Below are 27,422 nucleotides of genomic sequence, written 5' to 3' on the forward strand. Positions count from 1 at the left end.
TGCTTACCTGATGCCATCAGAAATTCATCAGTGGACACCAGAATCCTCTAAGTGGCCCTGTCATGTGCAAATAGCTAGGAACAAATAGCAGGTATCAAAAGCATGGACTAAAATAAATGCCAAGATGTGTATAACCGTATCCTTTGGAAAGCATGCCTTTCCTAATAGCTATTACATTGACAACACACCCCTGAAAATTGATTCCATAGTTAGGGATCTGGGAACTCAAGTCGACAATTAATTGTCCTTTGATCACCATACATCCACTGTTGTAAGGAAATCCTTTTTTATTGCCTAGCTTATATCTAAAGATGTTACATCCAGATCCAGAGATGTTATTGATCCACTGTACCTAGCATTCATTTGGCCGATCATTGAGTATAATACTCATTTCAGTATGTACCTCTCCAAACACTTGTCACATCTGTAATGACCACAACAGTACCTCACTAAAAATCAAAGGCCTAAATCATAAAAACTATTGAGACCATCTCAAAGCCTTGTCCTTCTTCTCAGTAACTTACAGGCTATTGGGAGGTGACCTCTGCCTTGCGAATAGAACTTCATCAAACCCTATTCTTCCTTACCTGTTACAGATTAATGAGTTAAATGGTGTCATAAACACCACTCAAGAGCTCTCAATCACTCCTGCAAAATAAATATAACATGTCAGAGGGATAGGGTTGTATCACAGAAAATACCCCTGCTATGAAACCATCTCCCACTCCACATAAAGTTCTTCTCTTATTCTATTCAAATGTAATTGGGATGGGCTGAATGGACGTGTAACTGTAAATTCACCCTTGGTTTGCTATCCCTGTCCCTCATGGATAAGGGAAAGATGAAAGAGACCAAAATACTTTTGATCAGCTCATTTCTGGGTTATTTGCATGAAAAATACAAGGGCTAAAAAGTACCATGGGAATATAAGGCTTCTTTAGATTCAATCCACAAAGATTAATAGTCTAGTAAGTACCTGTCAATCTACATTATACTGTAAATTTCTGTATAAACTAAATCTTACATACTGCCTTTGCCCCAGACAAAGGTTGAAGAATGGCTCTTGTTCCAGTTCAATTACCTACTTAAGGATGAATAAAAACATAAAACCCTTTAAGAACAGTGGTACATTACTGCAGACATCAGGCTTGTATACAGGTAGCTGCCTTTAAAGTGAGCAGTCACTTGAAATACATGACTGTGACCATTTGAGTCTCTGCTTTCATTCCAATCTAATACCAGAAAGATGCACAGGCAGTGACTATTTATAGGAGGGATTAAGTAGGCAGGCAGTTTTCCCAGATAGGATCTGTATATCCTCATAACAATTGGCTTGTTAGTTTTATTGTGAGCTACTATTTTGTCAGCTTTGAATATTAAGCCCTGGGCACAGCTTATGTCTTCATTGAAAGTAAAAAAATAAGACAAATTATTTTTCTTGCACAACTTTTATTTAGGCCACTGTTGGATTAAAAGGTTTGGAAATGCTCTAAAATACATTCTAGAGTACCTATCACCCTTATGGCTTCTCGGGGTCCCAACTTGAGTTATTTCCTAAATGGTTATTAATGTGCTGTCTTGGTCAGTAAAGGTGTGTTGAAAGGATGCAAGGGAAAACTAAAGCTGAACTGCACCAATGAATTTCTTTCTTTAATCATAATTTCTGTTCAGGCCATTATTGGATGAAAAAGTTGAGTAAAATGAAAAAAAAACCTTAAAAAGCACCTCCGGGCATATATAAAGATGTTCTTCATCTCACATTGCTGCAGTCCTTACATATGGGTAGTCCGCTGTCCTCGGTCGGCCCGAATACCAAAGTATTAGGCTGACGTCGGTCATGGGCGCCTAGAACTGACATCAGAGCATCAGGGTATAAAAGCGCATGACCGACGTCATATCCTCAGTCTTTTTTGCCGCATGGTCCGATGCAGAAGCAGCGTTGCAAGTGCCGTTCGGCGTTCTGAAATTTTCATATTCTGAGTTTCAGACCGAATCCAAGTTGGGCTAAGTACCCCGTTGGGGAATATTTTTGTTTTTTCTTGCCTCAGTTATTTACCGGATGTCAGAAAAAGTGAATAATTGTATTTCTTGTGGGAAACAGATACCGCATAGGGATTATCATTCTCTTTGTATTCCTTGTTTGGGACCTGAGCACGACGTAGTCGGGTGTCGCTTTTGTGCTAGGTTTAATAAGCGCACCATAAAACGTAGGTTAGATTGCGCTAGGCTGGTCTTCGGTAAGCGGTGTAATTATAATATGCCGTCGGATCCTCCGACGCCCGCTACCGCGAAGAAGCGCAAAGACAAAACTGTAAAATCCAGACAGGATGAGTCGTCCGTTCCGGACGCCGGTTCTTTAGAAGCTTCGGTGGAACCGGTGGATCCGGTCGAGGCTTCACTTGAGTCTCAGGGGGAGACTTTGATTTTGCAAGATGTGGCCTCTCAGGAGGCAGGTCAGGCTGAGGGGGCCTCTCAGGTTACTGTTCTCCCTTCCATTCCTAAGGTGGTTAGGCCTTCTCCTTCTGTCTCTAAGGCTTCTTCCAAAGGCAGGACTGGTTTGTCTTCCTCTGGTGTCAGTCCTAGTTCTGCAGGGTCTGTGCCTAAGAAGCACATGCTTAAAATGGCAGAAGATTTGATTACTTTAATTAGAGGTTCTATGCCCCCTCCTGATAAGAGGCCTAGGGTGGAGCCAGAGTTGGAAAGTTTGGATCAGGCCTCTGATGATTCAGAGTCTTCGGCTGAAGACATTCAGGATTTCCCTCCTTATTCTGATTCTGATGCAGAGGATTCCACTCCTTCTGCTTCTCCTCCAGAGGATTTTTCTTTTTCAGAAACACTTCATTCTATGAGGGAGCATTTTAAGTGGGAAGGTCAGGATTTCTCTGATTCACGGAAGAGGCTTAGGGAATTCTTGTTTTTACCACAGCATAGACCCTTGGCTATACCCCCTGTTTTGGATGTTGTTCAAGATGTTTTCTCACAGGCTTCCCTTAATCCAGATTCTCTGCCTCCTGCGCCAGTTAAACCAGATAGGTATTACAGGGTGCCTGAGGCTCATAAATACCTCTATAAGAGTCCTAGGGCAGACCCAGAAACTATTAGCCAGGGACCTAAGGGTGTCAGAGCCTCTGTTGTAAAGAATCCGGTTCCTCTAGATAAAGAGGCTAGAGCTTTGGATAGATGGGGTAAAAAGGTGTATACCTCTTCTACTTTAGCAATGAGGGCTTTGAATTGCCAGTTTCATATGTTGAAGTATCAGAATTTTCTCCTTACTCAACTAAAATCTAAAGTGGATGCTTTGGCAGAGGGCATAGAGTGTAAAGAATTACAGGATTTGGTACATGTCTCTGAACAGGTGGTAAGCATTCTTTGCAGTGTGGTTTTGATGCTTTACAGGCTTCTTCCAGGGTGGCTGCCACTGGTTCAGTTCTTCGCAGGCACGCCTGGCTTAAGGATCAGAATTTGTCAGAGCATGTTAAAACCAGAATTTTGGATGCTCCTTTACAGTCTGAAGTTTTGTTTGGTCCCCCTGTGGAGTCGGTCTTGAAGAAAATGGAAGACAAGGCTAAGTCTATGCAGACTGTTAAAGATTTTTTGCAGGTGCAGCCTCCAAAGTTTAGTAGAAATTGGCCTACTAAGGGGTGGGCATATCCTTCCTCTGATTCTCAGTCTAGGGGTAGATCTAGGCGTGGTAGGGGCAGAGCTCAGAGTACCTTCAGGCCTAGAACATGGAGTTCACCTGCACAATCTTCGGGTGAGGGCAGGGGCCAGTCCTTTCGTAAACAGGCCCAATGACCTGCATTTTCAGCTGCCAGATTCTTCTTGCCTGGCAGCTCCTTTGGGAGGAAAGTTGGCACTCTTCAAGCAAAACTGGCTTTTAATCACCCAGGACAAATGGGTATTGGACATTATAAACCGAGGCTACAAGTTTTATTTCCATACATTGCCTCCTTTCAAAGGCATGCCAGACGTTCCTCCTCAGCAAAGGGTAGAGGCTCACAAGCAGATTTCTTTACTTCTTCAAATAGGAGCTATACAACCGGTTCCTCTGTCAGAAGTGGGCCTAGGATTTTATTCTCGCCTGTTTCTAGTACCAAAGAAAGGGAACACGTGGAGACCGATTTTGGATTTATCTATCCTCAACACATATCTGGACATTCCAAAGTTCAAAATGTTGACGTTGCAACAGCTTTTACCTCTATTGGGCAAAGATCACTGGATGGTAACTCTGGATCTCAAAGAGGCTTATCTTCATGTTCCTATCAGGCCCAGTTGCAGAAGGTACCTGCTGGCTGGGACTTTTCATTATCAGTTCTCTGCATTGCCCTTTGGCTTATCTACTGCACCCAGAGTGTTCACAAAGGTTCTGGCTCCAGTGATAGCCTTCTTCAGGTTAAGAGGAATACAAATTTATCCTTATTTGGACGATTGCCTGATTCTGGCTCAAGACAAGGACGAACTTCTTCATCATCTGCAGTATGTGATGGCAGTGTTAAGGTGCCTAGGGTATTCTGTGAACGAAACAAAGTCCAGTCTAGTACCCTCTCAGGACATGTGCTTTCTGGGTGTGAGACTGAATACAGCTTCCCAGATGGCTTTTTTGACCCCGGACAAACAAAAGAATCTTACTCTTTACTTCCATCAATTGTCTCTTCGGTCCAGGCTGACTGCAAGGACAGTCCTTCAAGCCTTGGGGTTTATGGCATCTTGTATTCTGGTGCTTCCCAATGCCAAACTGCATATGAGGAAGCTTCAATGGTATCTCAAAAATGTATGGACACAACGCTGCCAAGATCTGGACACTGTCATTCAAATAATACCTTGCATTCAAAAGGAATTTTTGTGGTGGGCTCAGGAATGTCACCTAAACAAGGGACTCTCTGTGACCCGACCAGAGGCGAGTCAGATTCTAATGACGGATGCCTCAGACAAAGCTTGGGGAGCACATCTCAATGGAAAATGGGTTCAAGACACGTGGCCTGCCAGACTTCAACATTTGCATATCAACTTGAAGGAGATGTTAGCAGTCCAATTTGCATTGATGGCTTTCAAGGATTTACTTCTCCCAGGACAGGTGTTGATTCAAACGGACAACACAACTGTCATGTGGTACATCAACAAGCAAGGGGGAACACATTTGTACCCTCTTTGCAGGCAAGCGATGATTTTGTGGGAGACTGCTCTCAGTTTACAACTCAATCTTCAGGCAAGGTTTCTACCAGGAGCACAGAACTCCTTAGCAGATGTGTTGAGCAGACAGATAGTGGATCCCCATGAGTGGAAATTGGATCCTCATGTATTTCGAAAGTTGACAGTGTTATGGGGAACTCCAGACATAGATCTGTTCGCTTCTCCACTAAATTACCAGTTGCCAAAGTTTTGCACAAAAATGTTTCACCCCACAGCTTGGAGGGTGGATGCTCTATCATTCAGTTGGAGCAATCTTCACGTCTATGCCTTTCCACCTCTGCCTCTCCTCCCAAAGGTACTCTTGAAGGCCAGACAGGACAAGCCATCCATGATTCTAATAGCTCCAGATTGGCCTCGGCAACACTGGTACCCACTACTGAGAAGTTTAGTACGGGAGCCTCCATGGCCTTTGTCTTCGATTCCACACCTTTTGTCTTAGGAGGGCAATCACTTACTCAATGTCAAAATTCAGTTTCTGCATCTAACAGCCTGGCATATTCTGTTCTAGACCCTGTAGGGTCTCAGCTTCCACAACAAGTTTTGAATGTTATTTTGGAGGCCAGAAGGCCTAGTACAAGGAAAGTTTACGCTGATAAATGGAGGAGGTTTTTTATTTGGAGCAAAGCGAAGGATTTTGATGTTTCCAAGCCTGATTTAAGTGTTTCTCTTCAATATCTTACTGAGTTATTGGACAAGGGTTTGTCTTTCTCCTCTATAAAGGTTCATGCTGCAGCCATTTCTGCTCACTATGACTGTGACCCTCCATTATTCTCTCATCCTTTGTTTAAGCAATTTCTTAGAGGGGCAAAGAACATAAGACCCCCACGTAGAGCTCCTACTCCTGCTTGGGATCTCAATTTTGTGTTGGAAAAACTTACTTTACAACCTTTTGAGCCTGCAGCTACTGCTGCGTTGAAGTTTTTGTCATGGAAGACTGCTTTTTTGTTGGCCATTACCTCTGCAAGAAGGGTTTCTGAATTACAGGCCCTTATGGCAGTTGAGCCCTTCCTAATTTTTCATAAGGATAGGGTATCTTTGCGTACTAATCCTACTTTTATGCCTAAAGTGGTTTCTAGTGTGGCCTTGAACCAAACTATTCATTTGCCTACTTTTTATGCAAACCCCCAAAATAAAGGGGAGAAGATTTTGCACACTTTGGATATTCACAGGCAGTTGCGTTATTATTTGAGCAGAACTAAAGGGTTCAGGCAGTCTCAGCAGTTGTTTGTTTCTTTTGCTTTGGGTTCTCAGGGAAAACCTGTTTCAAAACAAACTATTTCTAAGTGGATTGGTTTTGTATTGCTTTCTGTTATTCCCATCATGGTAAGGAGATTCCGGCTGGAATCAGGCCTCATTCCACTAGGGCTACTGCCACTTCTACAGCCTTTTTAAGGGGGGTAGCTACTAAAGATATTTTGGAAGCAGCTACTTGGAGTTCAGTGCATACTTTTTCTAAACATTACCACCTTCTTCTTTATTCTAAATCTAGGGCTGGATTTGCCACTGCAATATTACAGGGCATTTTGGCAGCTCCCAATGCTTTATGATTTTGCCAACCTCCCTTTACCTCTGCTTTGGGATTCTACCCATATGTAAGGACTGCAGCAATGTAAGATGAAGAACATAGTACAGTTTTGTACCTACCATAAATGTAGATGTTCGAAGATCCACATTGCTGCAGTCCAATTTACCCTCTCTCCTTCCCCTCTGCAGTTTGGAATGGTGGTGTGGTTTGGGTGGTAGTTGTTGTTTGTACATGTTTTTTCGGGGGAATTTTCTGTTTTTGGCTGTGGCCTTTTTTTTTAGGGCCTTCTGACATCTGGGGCAAGAAAAGACTGAGGATATGACGTCAGTCATGCGCTTTTATACCCTGAAGCTCTGATGTCAGTTCTGAGCGCCCATGACCGACGTCAGCCTAATACTTTGGTATTCGGGCCGACCGAGGACAGCGGACTACCCATATGTAAGGACTGCAGCAATGTGGATCTTCGAACATCTACATTTATGGTAGGTACAAAACTGTACTTTATGGCTTCTTGAAAAAGCTGAATAGAAAGGTAAAATGTGAGAAACAGAATAAAAATATAACTTGCATGTTGTGGGAAACCCAAGATTGGGAGAAACAGAGGGGAGCATACCAAATGTGTGTGTTTTTTGGAGGGGCTGAAACAGTAGGCAGTTTCTAGGATCCCATTTCACATAAGTCTGGCCCAGCACATAGCGTTGTTGTAATGTATCATTGTTACATCTAAATGCCAGTAACTGTGAATGGCACTTTGTGAGATGAGCCAATATAGCGCTGTATATAGGCATTGTAGCTACAGATCTGCCTGTGTATACTACTCCTAAAAGTTTGCAGCAAGAGCTAAAAGGATGGATGAGGGGTGGTAGTAACAGGGTAATGCTTAGACTGGAAGTTTCCAGGCAGCCCCCAACTTGACATTTGCTGGGGGCCCCCAAAATGCTAGCACCGGCCCTGAATCTCTGCCTCTTTTAGCTGTTCAACTGTTGTATTATTATGAATATCAGGATAATGGACTGAGTTCAGAGTAAATAGTCACAGCACAAAGCTTTACTAGTTCAATGTAGCACATCTTTATCATCCATTTTATTTCAGTGGCTAACACCAACCTCTGCAAATATATTAACACATTCTCTAGTTATGTTAAAAATGTCAGAACAATGACCAACACTGCACAGAGCTAATAGTAAATAATATTACATACTTAAACCCAGAGGATGTTATCAATCCACTAGTGGACAAATTTAGCTCAAACTCCACCTCCTCTCTCCTTCAATGTTCACAGCTGATATAACTACACAAACAATCTCCTTAAAATGTATGAAGAATGAGTTTTCAGTGCACTATTTAAAGAGAAGAACACTATGTCTCTGGGCCAGATAACATACCAGGCTGCCTACCGATCAGCCTGAACCATGCCTTGTCTGATCTCCTACAGAAGACGTCCACTATCAGCCTCAGCTTTGTGCTGGATAAATGGAGGACAGAAAAAGTCATGCCATTGCACAAAGGAGGTACTTCGATGGACCCAAATAACTACAAACCCATAAGCCAGACCAGTCTCATCTGTAAAGTTATGGAAAGGATCATTATGGAATTAATATATAAGGATATAGGTAACCTACAGACTCTCGACCCAACCCAGTTAGGATTTATTAAGGGCAGGTCCTGCCTATGTAAACCAGTCAACTTCTTGGAAAAGGTTACTGAATCAATGGACAAGGGCAAAATGGTGCACATTGCATATCTAGACCTTGTGAAGGTGTTCCACACCATCACAGACTAAGGTATCATAGATTAACTCTCCCAGCTAAATGTAATCACTATGTAGCTCACTGGATAGCAAACTAGCTTACAAATAGAGGAAAAAACACAAGTAATGTCAGGTAAGGTGCTTCCCAGGAGAAATCGAAAATATTGTGGTAAACAAATGAAGCACTCCACGGCTGGCACAGCACAAGTAATTTATTGGTAAAACAAACAAACTGGTTAGCGCTTTCACGTTCGGATTAAACGTTTCTTCAGACCTCTAAAATACATTCCCATCATGCATTTAAATATGTTATAAAATGCTCATTATTCTATTATTCTATTATTCATAGTGATAATTGCTTGTAAAGTGCAAACAGTGCTTAAAGAAACATGTTACATTTAAATGTAAATAATTTTTAAAAATATAAATACATATATAAATACAAAGATAAATAGATTAAGACAACTTTCTAAAACTGTGGAATTATATAACAATGAAAGTTAAAATCATTTTCTGGAGAGCCTTAAATAGAGCATGTATTATGATTAATAATTCAAGACATATTTCAAAATGGCTAATATATATGTGGTTTGTATAATGTAGTCACATGGGGTCTTATGAATAAATCTGAGTATGCAGTTATGTAAAAGGATCTGTTGATTATCAGTTAGGTGAAATGAATTATATGAATGAGTGTATGTTGTTATATGTACATGTATACACATAATATTATATTAACAAAGAATAAATATATATGTGTATGTATGAGATGTCTAATTTATAGTGAAGTCCACTGGAATTAATTGGATGATGAGTTATCAGAAGGTTATGGTCTTTAATCTATGTGAATTATATATTTGCACATTAAAAAAATTTTTTAGTTTTAAATATTGAGCATAACTAATCAATGTTTATATGGTCTGGCCACAAGGAATGGTTTTAATGAGACTTTTCATTCAATCCATGTCCTTTGTGGGCCTGGAGTCTGATAATCCATTTGTTCTCTTTTTCTTCAGTATAATTTTTAATGTTGCCTAGTCTATCAGTTCTCGTAATTAATTCCAATACCATGAATTTAAATCTATGTTTTGTCCCTTTCATAATGACATGTTTCGCTAGTGCATTGTTTTCATTCTCTTTGTTAATAGCATAGAGGTGTTCTCTGACTCTTTCTCTTAGGGTTCTATTTGTTTTCCCTATATAAAAAGAAGAACAACATTGACATTGTGCTATGTATACAAGGTCCCTAGTTCTGCAGTCTGCATATTTTTCAAAAATAATTTTCTTTCCATTATCTGGGTGTATAAATTCATTACCATTTAGCATATAGCTACATTGGTTGCAGTTTCTGCAGGCAAAGGTCCCTTTTCTTGTTGACTGTAGAACATTGTCACTATTATGGTCATCATGTTCATAACAGAGCAGCCTTTTCAAGGATTTCATGTTTTTATAAGTGATATTGGGCCTATCACCCACTATTTCCTTTATCCGATCATCTATCATAAGTAATGGCCAATTTTTGTTTATTATTTCTCTTATTTGGTTGTTTTTGTTGGTATATGGTATAATTAGTCGAGTTTGTGTATTTTGTATGGTCTTATTTGAATTACATTTGTCTCTACTGCCATGTCTATGAAGGTATGGTTTCCCTTTCCCTTTCCTAGATTGGTTGCACTCCATGATGACCTTTTCAACATTAGCCTTGTCATAACCTCTCATTATAAAGTTCTTCTTTAATATTTCTTGTTGTTCTTTGTTTCTTGTTTCGTCCGTTATCAATCTAGAAATCCGTAGTGATTGATTCTTAACTATGTTCGGGAAGATGTGTTTGGGGTGCATGCTCCCCTTATGTAGCAAATTGTTTCTCCAACATTCCTTTCTGTAAAGATCTGTGTCAATCTTCATTTCAGTCTTCGTGATTCGTACATCCAGAAAATCAATGCTTTCAGCGGAGGAAATGTATTCAAAATTAAGAAAATCCATTGTTCCATTAATATAGGTGACAAATTCATTTAACATCTCCGTTGTATTGTCCCAAACGAGAAAAATATCGTCCACAAAACGCTTGTAGAATCTTATATTCTCTGAGTATGGATTGTTGTTGTGTACATAGGTCTCTTCCCAATATGCCATCACTAAATTAGCATATGAGTTGGCTACTGGTGTCCCCATAGCTGTTCCCTTCTTCTGTAGATAATATTTCCCATTGTATGCAAATACATTGTTCTCAAGGATTATTTCTAGTATCATCATGTATCTAATGGCCACAAGGAATGGTTTTAATGAGACTTTTTCATTCAATCCATGTCCTTTGTGGGCCTGGAGTCTGATAATCCATTTGTTCTCTTTTTCTTCAGTATAATTTTTAATGTTGCCTAGTCTATCAGTTCTCGTAATTAATTCCAATACCATGAATTTAAATCTATGTTTTGTCCCTTTCATAATGACATGTTTCGCTAGTGCATTGTTTTCATTCTCTTTGTTAATAGCATAGAGGTGTTCTCTGACTCTTTCTCTTAGGGTTCTATTTGTTTGAAGCAATGAAAAAATTACAAATGAATAATGACATTGTTATTAGACAAGCAGATAAAGGTGGCTCGGTGGTAATAATGGACAAAGACACATATATTATAAAAATGAATGAACTGTTAGATGACACTGATACTTATGAAATTTTGAATGGTGTATCTTTGAACAAAGTGATAAGAAATATACAAGGGATGTTATATGACATGTTATTATGTGGTATAATTGATAATGATCTATATATATATACTTTATGGTTAAAGAACCTTTGATACCTACATACAGAGGATTACCTAAAGTACATAAAAATCTGTATGATCCTCCCATGAGACCTATTGTCTCGGGAAGGGGATGGGCAACAGGACCCCTCTCGATATATTTGGAGAAACAATTAAAACCCATGCTGAATGAGACTGAATCTGTGTTAAAGGACACAGAAGAATTTTTACATGAATATGCAGACTATATTGAGGGTAACACCAATATTGAGAATGACATCCTGGTAACATTAGATGTTACATCCCTTTTTACATGCATCCCCAATAGCGTAGGAATTGACTATGTTAGATTATTACTTATTCAAAAGGACATTCCAAGTAATCTAGTGATTAGATACATGATGATACTAGAAATAATCCTTGAGAACAATGTATTTGCATACAATGGGAAATATTATCTACAGAAGAAGGGAACAGCTATGGGGACACCAGTAGCCAACTCATATGCTAATTTAGTGATGGCATATTGGGAAGAGACCTATGTACACAACAACAATCCATACTCAGAGAATATAAGATTCTACAAGCGTTTTGTGGACAATATTTTTCTCGTTTGGGACAATATGGAGATGTTAAATGAATTTGTCACCTATATTAATGGAACAACGGATTTTCTTAATTTTGAATACATTTCCTCCGCTGAAAGCATTGATTTTCTGGATGTACGAATAACAAAGACTGAAATGAAGATTGACACAGATCTTTACAGAAAGGAATGTTGGAGAAACAATTTGCTACATAAGGGGAGCATGCACCCCAAACACATCTTCCCGAACATAGTTAAGAATCAATCACTATGGATTTCTAGATTGATAACGGACGAAACAAGAAACAAAGAACAACAAGAAATATTAAAGAAGAACTTTATAATGAGAGGTTATGACAAGGCTAATGTTGAAAAGGTCATCATGGAGTGCAACCAATCTAGGAAAGAAAAAGGGAAACCATACCTTCATAGACATGGCAGTAGAGACAAATGTAATTCAAATAAGACCATACAAAATACACAAACTCGACTAATTATACCATACACCAACAAAAACAACCAAATAAGAGAAATAATAAACAAAAATTGGCCATTACTTATGATAGATGATCGGATAAAGGAAATAGTGGGTGATAGGCCCAATATCACTTATAAAAACATGAAATCCTTGAAAAGGCTGCTCTGTTATGAACATGATGACCATAATAGTGACAATGTTCTACAGTCAACAAGAAAGGGGACCTTTGCCTGCAGAAACTGCAACCGATGTAGCTATATGCTAAATGGTAATGAATTTATACACCCAGATAATGGAAAGAAAATTATTTTTGAAAAATATGCAGACTGCAGAACTAGGGACCTTGTATACATAGCACAATGTCAATGTTGTTCCTCTTTTTATATAGGGAAAACAAATAGAACCCTAAGAGAAAGAGTCAGAGAACACCTCTATGCTATTAACAAAGAGAATGAAAACAATGCACTAGCAAAACATGTCATTATGAAAGGGACAAAACATAGATTTAAATTCATGGTATTGGAATTAATTACGAGAACTGATAGACTAGGCAACATTAAAAATTATACTGAAGAAAAAGAGAACAAATGGATTATCAGACTCCAGGCCCACAAAGGACATGGATTGAATGAAAAAGTCTCATTAAAACCATTCCTTGTGGCCAGACCATATAAACATTGATTAGTTATGCTCAATATTTAAAACTAAAAAAATTTTTTAATGTGCAAATATACAATTCACATAGATTAAAGACCATAACCTTCTGATAACTCATCATCCAATTAATTCCAGTGGACTTCACTATAAATTAGACATCTCATACATACACATATATATTTATTCTTTGTTAATATAATATTATGTGTATACATGTACATATAACAACATACACTCATTCATATAATTCATTTCACCTAACTGATAATCAACAGATCCTTTTACATAACTGCATACTCAGATTTATTCATAAGACCCCATGTGACTACATTATACAAACCACATATATATTAGCCATTTTGAAATATGTCTTGAATTATTAATCATGATACATGCTCTATTTAAGGCTCTCCAGAAAATGATTTTAACTTTCATTGTTATATAATTCCACAGTTTTAGAAAGTTGTCTTAATCTATTTATCTTTGTATTTATATATGTATTTATATTTTTAAAAATTATTTACATTTAAATGTAACATGTTTCTTTAAGCACTGTTTGCACTTTACAAGCAATTATCACTATGAATAATAGAATAATAGAATAATGAGCATTTTATAACATATTTAAATGCATGATGGGAATGTATTTTAGAGGTCTGAAGAAACGTTTAATCCGAACGTGAAAGCGCTAACCAGTTTGTTTGTTTTACCAATAAATTACTTGTGCTGTGCCAGCCGTGGAGTGCTTCCTTTGTTTACCACAATAGCTTACAAATAGAACACAGGAAGCTAGGATGGGCATATCTATGTCCTCCAAAAGACCTGCCACTATCAATGTACCCCAGGGTTCATTTTTTGGGTTACTTCTATTTGGCATTTACTTCTCAGAAGCCAAAATTAATACTAATGGTTTGTGGCTGAACAAGTTTGCGGATAACTGTTTACCTGATGCCATCAGAAATTCATCAGTGGACACCAGAATCCTCTAAGTGGCCCTGTCATGTGTAAATAGCTAGGAACAAATAGCAGGTATCAAAAGCATGGACTAAAATAAATGCCAAGATGTGTATAACCTTATCCTTTGGAAAGCATGCCTTTCCTAATAGCTATTACATTGACAACACACCCCTGAAAATTGATTCCATAGTTAGAGATCTGGGAACTCAAGTCGACAATTAATTGTCCTTTGATCACCATACATCCACTGTTGTAAGGAAATCCTTTTTTACTGCCTAGCTTATATCTAAAGATGTTACATCCAGATCCAGAGATGTTATTGATCCACTGTACCTAGCATTCATTTGGCCGATCATTGAGTATAATACTCATTTCAGTATGTACCTGTCCAAACACTTGTCACACCTGTAATGACCACAACAGTACCTCACTAAACATCAAAGGCCTAAATCATAAAAACTATTGAGACCATCTCAAAGCTTTGTCCTTCTTCTGAGTAACTTACAGGCTATTGGGAGGTGACCTCTGCCTTGCGAATAGAACTTCATCAAACCCTATTCTGCCTTACCTGTTACAGATTAATGAGTCAAATGGTGTCATAAACACCATTCAAGAGCTCTCAATCACTCCTGCAAAATAAATATAACATGTCAGAGGGATAGGGTTGTATCACAGAAAATACCCCTGCTATGAAACCATCTCCCACTCCACATAAAGTTCTTCTCTTATTCTATTCAAATGTAATTGGGATGGGCTGAATGGACGTGTAACTGTAAATTCACCCTTGGTTTGCTATCCCTGTCCCTCATGGATAAGGGAAAGATGAAAGAGACCAAAATACTTTTGATCAGCTCATTTCTGGGTTATTTGCATGAAAAATACAAGGGCTAAAAACTACCATGGGAATATAAGGCTTCTTTAGATTCAATCCACAAAGATTAATAGTCTAGTAAGTACCTATCAATCTACATTATACTGTAAATTTCTGTATAAACTAAATCTTACATACTGCCTTTGCCCCAGACAATGGTTGAAGAATGGCTCTTGTTCCAGTTCACTTACCTGCTTAAGGATGAATAAAAACATAAAACCCTTTAAGAACAGTGGTACACTGCTGCAGTTACTGCTGCCTCCCAATGCTTTATTCCCACTTCGCTACCATCTAGGGTACCTTTTGTGTGTGATCTGCATGGGTAAATTCCAGATGCTTCTGTTCCTGTGACATATAAGTAAACTGGTTATCGTTTAAATTGCCTGTAGGTGTGTGTGTGTTTATGTGTATATGTCTGTTTATCTGTGCATGCACATGTGCATATACAGGGGTGTGTGTGTGTGTGTGTGTGTGTGTGTGTGTGTGTGTGTGTGTGTGTGTGTGTGTGTGTGTGTGTGTATGTGTGTGTGTGCGTGTGCGTGTGTGCGTGTGTGTGTGTGTGTGTATTCTACAATGAACTGTTTCCTATATATGGGTAGCTTCTCTAATTTGTACACATCCTGAATGCTGACAAAAGCTTTATCTACACAACAACCTTGAAAGATTTAAAAAGGGAATCAGAGGAAGAATGAATGAATGATTATGACCACACCCACAGCAATAAAAAGCAGAGGTCTCAGAATTATTTGTTTGACTACAAGCAAAAGTGTTAAGTGGGTCACACTTAATTTTCTCATCTCAGCAGTGTTATAGGTTTTCTTATTTAATATTTGCCTCATTCATTTATGCTCAGTATGTAATATCTGTAATATCAATGGCAAAGCACCTACACTTATAATAAAAAACATTGAACTATGAACTTGATCAACATGTTCCTTTAAACTCTGATAATATATTGCCTTTATTTCAGTGTTGTTCAAAAAATAATTTTTATTTATACTCCTTGATCTGTTCTCCCTTCATCTTTCAATAATGTGTTTCTTCTGCCCTAAACTGTAAATGTTCCCAGTATAATTAGAAAAGGCTTAGTCACTGGGAGAAGAGCTTCCTAGGGTGTTCCTACAAAGCAACTAGGTTGCTCTCTGCCCTCAGGAAGTTGAATTCATTTGACACAGAGAGTAGATTTGTATATATTCTTTAACTGATATAATGCCCTTAAATGCATTGCTGTATTTTTCCCATGTTAAAGTTTGCTATGCTGTTCTGAAAATTCCTTAAAAATGATCTGAAATGAAGACAAAATTTGATATGACTACTCCATCAGCGTAGATTGTAAGTTATGTATGTAAGATAAAGCAAATGCAACGGAATATGCAAAGGTGAACCTATACATTCGCAGACAGACTTAGTTTTCACTTTTTCCTATTATTATTTATCACCATAAATGTCTGGTAGCACGAAATGGTAACACTGATTTGAAGCTCTGTGTTCCTTAGCATTCACACCTTAATGTTATGCAGTAACCTTTCCCTAGAAGCTCAGTGTGGAATGCCTGCAGTGTGAAGCCTTCGAAGGCCTGCCCTGAACAATAATACAACAGATTGACTAGCCGCAGGCTTCTCACTGGAGGGTACCAGACAGGTGTGCTTTTCTATGTGTCAGACTGTAGGGCAGACAGAGATTCAGTGGGGTATTTTACAGTGCACTTGACCTCATCATTTGACAGCAGAGGTACGCAGAGTACCTTTTGTAGTTTATAGAGGCAGGCATGGTCAGCTCCTTTTGAACAGGTGGACTTTAAATCTAGATTTTTCTGCAATGCCAAAAATGAGTAGGTATAGTAATATCTTGCCATCTGAGTCATACATTTGCTTCAGGCTTAAATCTATCAGTACTTAAGATTAATTATAGAACGGAATAACTGATGTTTAGAAGTTATTATTTTGGTGGATTTTCAGTCTGTTCTTTGCATATAAGAAGGATGCTGATTAAATTACTTGCATTTTATTATTTTATTAAGCAGCTAAGAGTGATTCTTATACATTTGTTATATCATTATTCTGACATCATGAACTCATTGACTGATGCTTTATGATGGATATTATATGAATAAGGAGTCTGTAACATTTAACCACATCACTGGTCTTCAAAATTAAGTTGAAGGATATATCTAGTCACTGTAGATGACTGTAGTTTTGAAGCAATAGAACTGATAACAGCAGCTACCTACTGGGATGTGTGGCAGTAGTCTGAGATTTTGAATGGGTGTTGTTTCTGTCAATTTCTACTTGTCCTGATTATAAATAAAGGTAATTAAGAATGATTTTGTTAATGTTTTACATTTTTTGGTAGCACAGTACTATTCCCCATATATTGTATCCCAGTGACCCTTCTCATTGTAGTGCCATCCTGATTATAGTGAAAGAAGTTTCCCTTTTAGCCTACCATTAAACTTGCCTTCCCCCTGATGTTCCATGATGTTATTGTAGTTCCCATGCATGTGCTATTGTGCACACACCTTCCAATGCAGAGGATCTGTCTACACTACACTGATTTTGTTAGCCTGGGATTTTGCCCTAGCTTCTACCAAGTCAAGTGACCCATGCTTCCCTTAAAGTGGGGAAGCCAGCTTTTACAATACTTGTTCCCCTTTCCCCCACCAAGTTAGGCCTCCCACTACTTAGGCCTGCTACTCAAGCCTGGGCCTTCTATACCTCACTCTGTGCTATGTTGCTTGCTATTAATTTTATTTTTTTATTTATTTTTTATTTTACATTTGTTAACCGGGAAAGTCTGACTTGGAACGAGCCAATTTTCAGCGGAGGCCTGGGGAGAAATGCTTCAGATGCATGTCTTTGCAATGTGGGAGGAAACCAGAGCACCCGACAGAAACCCACACGAACACAGGGAGGACATGCAGACTCCACACAGAAGGCACCCCAGTCGAGAATTGAACCAGAGAACCTCTTGCTGTGAGGCGATAATGCTACCGTTGCACTACTGTGCCATCCTTTAGTTATGAGTATTACATAATTTACTTATGAGTGTTTGTATAGTAGACTCAACGGTTTTATCTGGAAGGCTTGATGTAGTCTAAGTCGTCTGGTGGTTTGTGGGTTTGTGATTTATGTGTAATTTCTTTTTTGTAGATGCTGTTATTCATTCACTTGTCATGCCATAATAGAAATTTACACCTGTGCATGAAAATCATTATACACCAGCTTTATTAATATTGTCTAATGTCATCTTTCTTCAGCTATGTGTAGGAGAAGGGAGATTCTATAATGAAAATAAATTATTTTCTACTTGTCTGATAATAGTTTGCTTATTTATTTTAATGTTTACTATGCTAAAAGGTGTTTGTGCGTTTACTGACATGAACATTCACATTCAGTGAGACTGGGTGAGTGGATATTTGGTTAGGTGGGTAAAGTATAGCTCCATCGCTTTATTCTGAGAATGCCTGCGCTTCCTGCCATGGACAGAATGGTGCCTCATAAAAGCTGCTGACTGTATCCCATAACTGATTTGGCCTGAGGTAGCTACACATTTTGTCCCACCAGTGCTATGGCTCTGCCCTTATGTACAATATCTGGACCTAGCAGAAGCATTTTAGACTACCCATATATGTGAGTAATGAAATGTGTTAAAGACTTACATATTAGTCTGCATCAGTGGCATAAGGGGATAAAGACCTAATAATGGCCCAGTTGACCCTAATCTGACTGGAAGTGCTTGGGTGCATGCCTATCCTTGGGTGAAGGCAGGTTCTGCCTATAGCCAGGGTCATGCCCTAGTAGAGATTTGCCCTAGAGAAGATTGGGGCACATTTTTCTGATTACATGGTAGGATATGTAGGTAGTGGAGGAGCTTGAACAAGATGACATGGCTGCTTGTATCATTCATGCTCCACTGAGTTAGGCATTCTCCTGCCTATAAAATATCATCAAAGCATACATGTTATGCTTGTTTTCCTGTGCTCTTTAGTGAAAGTTTGGGGGGGGTTGGATATCATGAAAAATTTATCATAGTTATTGTCATGCCCAAGAATCTGTGTTGGGTCCTGTGTTATTTGGTTAGCTTTTAAGGAACTGTGTTCTAAACTTACTAAATCTGGCAATGGCTGAAAAGTTGAATGTGTTGTTTTCATAAATAATAGTGATAAGAAAGTGAAAATTGTACAAATGATTTGAATACATTATATTTAAACATCTACATGTATTTTAATATTTGAAAGGGTTTGAGAAGTTTTTATTAAAATGTGTTAGAACCTGGAAAACAGATTTTAATATTGGAAAGAAAATTTAAAATGTTGATTAAACAAAGGTTATCTAGAATCTGACATAGATTGTTGATAAAGGTAATGTAATTTTCACATTAAAATGCTTTTATCATGAAACTGAATGATTAGATGGGAGACAAATTTAAAACAGGTGTTATTTTCTACAAACATTAACATAACTAATTAATGCAATCTTGTTTTTGATCTATGAACTTTTGAATCTTTAGAAAAAGTATCATATAGCATAAATGAATATTAGAAGATAACATATTATTGGTACCATTACTTAACTGCAGCATCAACATTTGCAAACAGTACATTCGAAGACACAGGAATTATTTAAAATATGGAGTTATCACATCAGCTTTTAGATGCTGACTAAAAAGTCAACTTTATAAATGGGTGATCATCCAGGAAAGTGAAGATGGTCAAACTAAGGGCACTACTTGTGTGAGTACCATAATTGTTAATATTTATCAAGAAGATAGAAAATTGCATGTAGATAGAGTAGTTAGTATATGCAAACTGCTTGCTTTTAAAGGTGAATCTCATTTTTGGTAAAATATGAAATACATCAGTAGTAAAAGCATTAGAAATAAATCTATTAGTAGTGTATAAAAATAAATCCTCAGCAGCAAACAGTTAACATAAGATAACACATAGTGTTGCCAGAATATTGTGTATTTATGGAAAATGCTACAAGTGTATGAGACAAAATGACAAAATCAAAATTCAAAATGGCAGCCCAGGTAAGTGCACCTCTTTGAATTAATCTTGCAACACCTCTAGAAAAGAGCTTTTGGTCAAATGTGTGTTTTACAAAAGGCACAGATACAGGAAAATTGCAGAAATATAAACAGAGTTTTAGAAAATCACACACACACACATACACACACACACACACACACACACACACACACACACACACACACACACACACACACACACACACACACACACACATACATGCACAAAGCAGACAACTTATTGCTATTGCCATTAGCATTTGTTTCTGCCTTTTGACTACAGATTTTATAATCTGGAAGGCAGGCCACCTTATCTTTACCATAAATGTTAGGACTTCTCATCTTCACAGATATGAAATAATAACTTTTCCAAAAATTAAGGTTTGTTTATCAGAAGGACACTTAACCTTTAAATATTCAGCTGTGAAGGAAATTATTTTTCCTCAGTAGATCCAGCTTTGTATTTAAGAAACGGTGGCCAAACCATGAAAAGTCGAGAATGGCAGTAATTGACAAACCATTTATTAAATCAGAAAATCCATTAAAATTGTAACCAAAAATAAAAATGAAAACATGTACAAGATACACACACATTAAAGATCACAGATTAAGGATAAGCACTTTCATCCGGTATTATTGGCCTTCATCAGATATTTAAAATTATCATGTGATAGCTTTAAATAAGGTAATGTCACATGGCACATTCGGAAACATAAAGATACATTGTATTAACCTCCAAAAACGCAGCGGACCAGCATACTGTAAATAGTGGTATATACCACACAGGATCTTGCTTAATCATGAAAGACTAAAGTCCAAAAACATAGGCAATGTAAAAGTAAATTATATAAAAGGAGATAGAAATTATTTTTCTGACAAATGTAAAAATAGTCCCTTTATAATACCTTGTGAAAAAATATATCAAATATTAAATGCTGAAGAGATACATCACGCTATCCAAAAACTAAACCTTCGGTGAGAAGTCATAAATCCCAGCTATTTTGATATCTGATTGCAATAATTATTCAAAATGGGGAAGAAAGAGTTGATGCTTGTCAACAGTTAGAATATGAGGAAGTAGTAAAGACTAGAGACTTCCCTAGAGCTGTCGTACTTGAAGACGGTGTTGGTTCCAATAGCATTAGCGACATCATAAGTAAAAATTGGAGAATATTGGTATAGGATGGACAAATCAGAGATATAGTTGGTTAAAGACCACTTTTATATACAAAATATTTAAAAATATCAAGAATATTTTAAAATCTAATGGTGGCAACCAGGAGAAGAAAGTAATAATTGGGTCTATATTACAACATTGACTTTTTAAAATGTCGAATGTTCTAATATCGACCCCTATTCAGCGAACGCTGACAACATCGAACATGCAGAACAGCGAATTTTTTCCAAGGGAAAAATTTGCTGTTCTGACACATATACACAACACAAACACACCAAGCAAACAGCAATCCACACACATACACCTAAAATCCTACATCTAACCCTACACTAAACTGTACACACACCACTAGCTATCCACTTACCTTAACTCAAACCCTAACCCTAAGGTCTGTCACTATCGCACACTCACCTCACTCGCGCCCTAACCCTAACTCACCTACCACACCCTAACCCTCACGTCCACACAATCGCTCACTTACCTGACCCGCACCCTAACCCTAACTCACCTACCCCGCGCCCTAACCCTCCCGTCCACACAATTGCACACTTACCTGATCCCGACCCATAACTTTCCACCACAGTGCTGAACATAGCGAAGCCACAGGAATGGCCAACCGAATTCCTGTCCTAGGGAGAAATTCGGTGTTCTGCAGCTTCGCTGTTTTCACGTGTTCACTGAATAGGGGTCGATATTAGAACATTCGAAATTGTGAAACCTCGATGTTCTAATTTAGACCCGAAATAATTAGTAAAGGTACCCAAAAATGTGTAAATATATATTGGGCCATCCAGCACTGCAGCTGCAAAATGCAGCAAAGTCTATCTTCTATTCACAGGAAGGGAATTGTCTATCGAGGGGGGGTGTATTTGGCTGTGTATAGGTCCTGCCCTGCCTTTTATGTAGGGAAAACAGAAAGGCAGCTAAATAAAAGGACATATGAATACCAATATAAGATACCTAATAAAAATCCAAACAATGCTTTATATAGACATTCTGCCAGTTCTAGTGGCTTTAAGCAATTATTGTTTACTATATTGGAAAATGTTCCTGTTGATCCTAAAGGGGATGAGGGGAAAGACAAGTTAAAATTAAAAGAGCTAAGTTGGCAAATTAAACTAGATTCAACCCATTTCCCTGGAATTAATGACTTCCTATACCTGGTGCCATTATTAAAGTTTAGGGTAGAGAAATATTAGTCAGCCTAAATACACAAAATGTATTATTATTATATATACTGGAATTTCCACTATTGTTGGGCATTGATGTACATATGTAAATATATATTACTCAGGACCTAGATAAGTTATGTTTTATATTTTATATTGCGTTTTACACTGTGGTTTTATGAAGTTTTACTGTGTATATTTACTTAGTCTTTATTACAGTTTCTCATATGTACACAGTTTTTATATTTTATTCAGTCTTTTTCATGTCAGAGAAAAAAATGTCTTACTGGTGTGCTTTTTAAACGACACTTCAGGTGTTTTCATTTTGTCACAATTAAATTTGATTAAGACCTTCAGCTGATTAGTGCACACACACACACACACACACACACACACACACACACACACACACACACACACACACACACACACACACACACACACACACGCACAAATATATATATATATATATATATATATATATATATATATATATATATATATATATATATGTATGCATAAATATATATATATATAGGAACTGATTTAGTGGGTCTGTTGTATTATGAAGAAGTCTTACTGAAAAAAAGCTGCTTTATATTCCCTTAAAGGTTAAGTAAACATTCCACCCTTGGTTTGTGGCTCCTGAGCAGTCCGTTTCACCTGGGAATATTTTTTGGTTGTTAGTTCTGTTCTTTTCTGGTTCCTCATTTGAATTGTGGTTATTGTATCTCCTACATTATCTCACTACTGCTGCAGAAATAGCCTTAGCCAAAACACTGATCATTTCCAAATTAGAGTATGCCCTGCCATTTATAAGCCTGCATTCATTCCACGGTACCCCAAACCCCTGAACCACTGAGTTTAAAATATGTAGATTTTTCTCTCCTTGTAGACCATAATTCACATCACTGTGACTTACTTCATAAATTCTCTTTGGTTCCTTATAACAAGCAGACCTACTCTGCGTCAAGGTATTGTATTTTTTTTCTACTGAACTACTGCCACCCCCCCAACAAAACATCCACTTATTGTTAGAAGCTACTCCCTGAGAAGCAGCCAAAATGATATCCTTACACTTGCCATGTTTCAATTTAAACAAGCTCTGGGAGGAACAACTTTTGATTTTTTATAGTAGGGCTAGTTATTTAAAACCATTTGTCTAACAATGCAAAAAGCAATCAAACCTTAGACACATTCTAAAAAGTACTGAAGGAATTCCTATATCAAGATGCCAAGGATACTAGCTACCATGGAACTGGCTAAATAATTTACTATAAAAGTTGTTTGATGTTCATCGTGTTTCACTGTTGCAGTCATCACTGTAGGGTTCTTCCTGCCGGCAGGCAGCCCTAGGTCGGCCAGAATCCCAAAGTCTGGGTCCGGCGTCAGCTGTTCAGTCATGCTCCCTGACGTCAGAGCGCCAGGAGTACAAAGCTGCCAGCCGACGCCATGTTCTCCAGTCTTTCTTGCCGTGCGGTGGAAGCAGTTCGCAAGTGCTGGTCGGCTGACTCCTGATATTTTTCATGCTTCATTCCGAAGACTTTCTTCTTCTTCTCAAAGATAAGTACCCCATCGGGGAAACTTTTTTCTTGCTCCAGTCCGATGTCAGAAAAAGTTAATAATTGTATTTCTTGTGGGAAGCAAATACCTCATAAGGATTTCCACTCTTACTGTATTCCTTGTTTAGGCCCTGATCATGATGTAGCTAGTTGTCGGTTTTGTGCTAGATTTAACCAATGTACTATTAAGCGGAGATAAAATTTTGCTTTTCACTACTTTGGCAAGCAATTTAATTATGATATGTCGTCGGACACGCTTCCGACTACCGGAGTTCACAAACGATGCAAGGATAAGGACAGGCCTCCGAGGTCCAAATCAGACGACGGTTTACAAGCAGAGCCAGCTACAGGTTCGACCGTTGTCATTGAGGCACTTTCGCAGCCCCTGTCGTCGGCCATTGCAGAACCGATTGCCGAAATGGACTCCCACGAGGTGCCAACTAGGCCTTTGAGTACTCCAGGTGCAGGACCTTCGGACAATGCTCCCTCAGATGGGTCCAGAGCCGCTGTACAGGTACCGGCTTCTGAGGGGGTTTTCAGGCCTGCACACCTTCAGATAAAGGCAAAGGCAAAGACAAAGGCGAAGACTCCTTCTAAATCAAAGACTCAAGCCCAGGCCTCCTCTGAACTGGGACCCAAATCTCAGAAACAAATGCTTAAAATGGCGGAGGACTTACTAACTATGATTAGAGGTTCACATCCCCCTCCAGACAAAAGGCCAAGACAAGAATTGGATTATGAATCCTCTGATAAGGCATCCATTTCTTCAGTGTCTTAATCTGAACAGGAATATATTTTCCCTCCTTATGAGGATTCTGATGCTGAGGAATCCATTCCTTCAGCTTCTCCCCCCTGAGGATTTTTCTTTTGGGGAAACTTTACATGACATGAGGGAACATTTTCACTGGGAAGGACAGGAGTACTCTGAATCTAAGAGAAGGCTTAGGGATTTCCTTCTTCTTTCCCAACACAGACCCCTGGCTATTCCTGCTATTTTGGATATTGTGGATGATGTCTTCTCTGAGGCTAATTTAACTCCTGACTCCTTTCCTCCAGCCCCTGCAAAGCCTGACAGATATTACAGGGTCCCTGACTCCCACCAGTTCCTTTATAAAAATCCTGCTGCTGATCCAGAAACCATTTCTCAAGGTCCTAAGGGTGTTAAGGCCACCTCTGCTAAAAACCCTATTCCATCAGATAAGGATTCTAGAGCTTTGGAGAGAAGGGGCAAAAAAGTGCACACTTCTGCTACTTTATCCATTAGGGCTTTAAATTGTCAATTCCATATGCTAAAATATCAGCAATTTCTCCTGTCTGTTATGAAACAAAAGCTAGGTACCATTTCTGCATGTGCAGATAATAAGGAATTACATGATCTGATGCATGCTACTGAGCAGGTGGGGAAGCATGGCTTACACTGTGGTTTTGATGCCTTGGAGGCTTCATGCAGGGCGGCTGCCACTGGCACAGTCATTAGAAGGCATGCTTGGTTAAAGGAACAAAACTTGCCTGATCAAGTGAAAGCAAAGTTACTGGATGCTCCTGTTCAGCATAATATTTTGTTTGGGTCTAAGGCTGAAGAGGTGATAAAGAAAATGGAGGATAAGGCAAAATCCATGCAAGCGGTTAAGGATTTCTTACAAGTCCAGCCCCCAAGATTTAGCAGAAATTGGCCAACTAAAAATTGGTCCTTTCCCAGCTTGAACAGGCCTCAGAGGGGTAGATATAGACGTTCCAGAGGGAGGGCCCAAGCACAGACCTCTTACAGACCTAGACAGTGGAGTGCTTCCACCCCCAGGGGTGGAGAGGACAGACCTCAATCTTATAGAAAACAGGCTCAATGACTCCCCCTGCATGGCTCCAGGAACCTCTCTCCTGGAAGCCCCTCTAGGAGGAAAACTCTCTCTTTTTCAACAAAATTGGACTTACATAACCCAAGACAAGTGGGTTATGGGTGTAGTTTCAAGAGGTTACAAATCCCACTTTCATACCTTGCCAAGACCAAATGGATGGCCAGACCTACCAAAACACCAGTGGGCAGAGGCATTAAACCAGGTGGGATCCCTCATGGCTATGAGGGCCATAGAACTGGTTCCACAGTCAGAGACGGGGCAAGGCTTTTACTCAAGGCTCTTTCTAGTTCCCAGAAAGCAAAATTCCTGGAGACCCATCCTGGATCTGTCAGTCTTAAATACTTTTCTGGAGATACCAAAGTTCAAGATGCTTACTCTGCAGCAGCTCCTGCCAATGTTGAGCAAAAATGCATGGATGGTGACATTGGATTTAAAGGAGGCTTACCTACACATCCCTATCAGACAGGAGTGCAGAAAATACCTCAGGTTGAAGGCCGGCTCAAAACATTACCAATTCTCTGCGCTGCCCTTTGACTTGTCTACTGCACCCAGGGTCTTCACCAAGTGCCTGGCACCAGTAGTAGCTTACTGCAGACTCAAGGGAATTCAAATTTACCCTTATCTTGACGACTGCCTTATTCAAGCAGACAGCAAGGATGTCCTACTCCAGCACCTGGAATTTGTTCAAAATCTACTCAAGTACCTGGGATTCACTGTGAACATAAAAAAGTCAAATTTGACACCCACACAACAAATAACTTTTCTGGGTGCTCTGCTAAACACAACAACCCAGATGGCATTCCTGACATCCAAAAAACAACTTCAGCTGGCTTCAACTTTCAAAACCCTGGTGTTAATGTCTCAGCTAACTGCAAGGAAATTCCTGGAGGCTTTGAGTTACATGGCCTCCTGCATCCTTCTCATACCATATGCAAGACTGCATATGAGAAAAATACAATGGTACCTAAAATGTGTATGGTCCCAGCATTGCCACAGTCTAGACACACAGATTTGTGTCTTGCCTTGCCTACAAAAGGAATTCCATTGGTGGACCATAGCATGTCTTCAAAACAAAGGGAAAGCCTTCAGTCTGCCTCCAGCCAACCAAGTGTTAACCATGGACGCCTCGGATTACGCATGGGGAGCCCACTTGCAGGGGAAAGGCCTGCAAGGTTTTTGGATAGAGGATCAGAAGCACCTACATATCAATTTAAAAGAGATGTTAGCTGTACAGAATGCCCTCTTGGCTTTCAGGGATCTTCTACAGCCAGGACAACTACTGATATGGACAGACAACACCACAGTTATGTGGTACATAAACAAGCAAGGGGGTTCACACTCCTACCCCCTTTGCAGACTAGCCATGACTCTATGGAACACAGCTCTAGCTTGCAAAGTGGATCTACAAGCTCAGTTCCTGCCAGGGAAGCAAAATATTCTGGCAGACAGCCTGAGCAGGAACCTGTCAGACCCACACGAGTGGATGCTAGACACCCAAATATTCAAGATGATTACAGAAGCCTGGGGCTGCCCGGACATAGATCTATTTGCATCCCCCCTCAACTACCAGTTACAGATTTTTTGCACAAGGTTATATCACAAACTAGCATGGAAAGTGGATGCTCTCTCATTCAGTTGGAGGAACCTCTCGGGGTATGCCTTTCCTCCTCTACCTCTTCTTCCACGGGTGTTATTAAAGATAAAGCAGGACAAACTCAAGATGATTTTACTGGCCCCAAATTGGCCTTGTCAATTTTGGTACTCAACACTGATGAATCTATCCCAGGAGCCTCCTTGGATTCTACCTCAGATTCCAAATCTTTTGTCCCAACACCAGGGCCAGGTTCTGCACTCTCATATCAAAACTCTCAGCCT

The sequence above is a fragment of the Protopterus annectens genome, chromosome 8.part0, assembly GCF_019279795.1.
Source record: "Protopterus annectens isolate FY-2018-M chromosome 8.part0, PAN1.0, whole genome shotgun sequence".
NCBI classification, from domain to species: Eukaryota; Metazoa; Chordata; order Ceratodontiformes; family Protopteridae; genus Protopterus; species Protopterus annectens.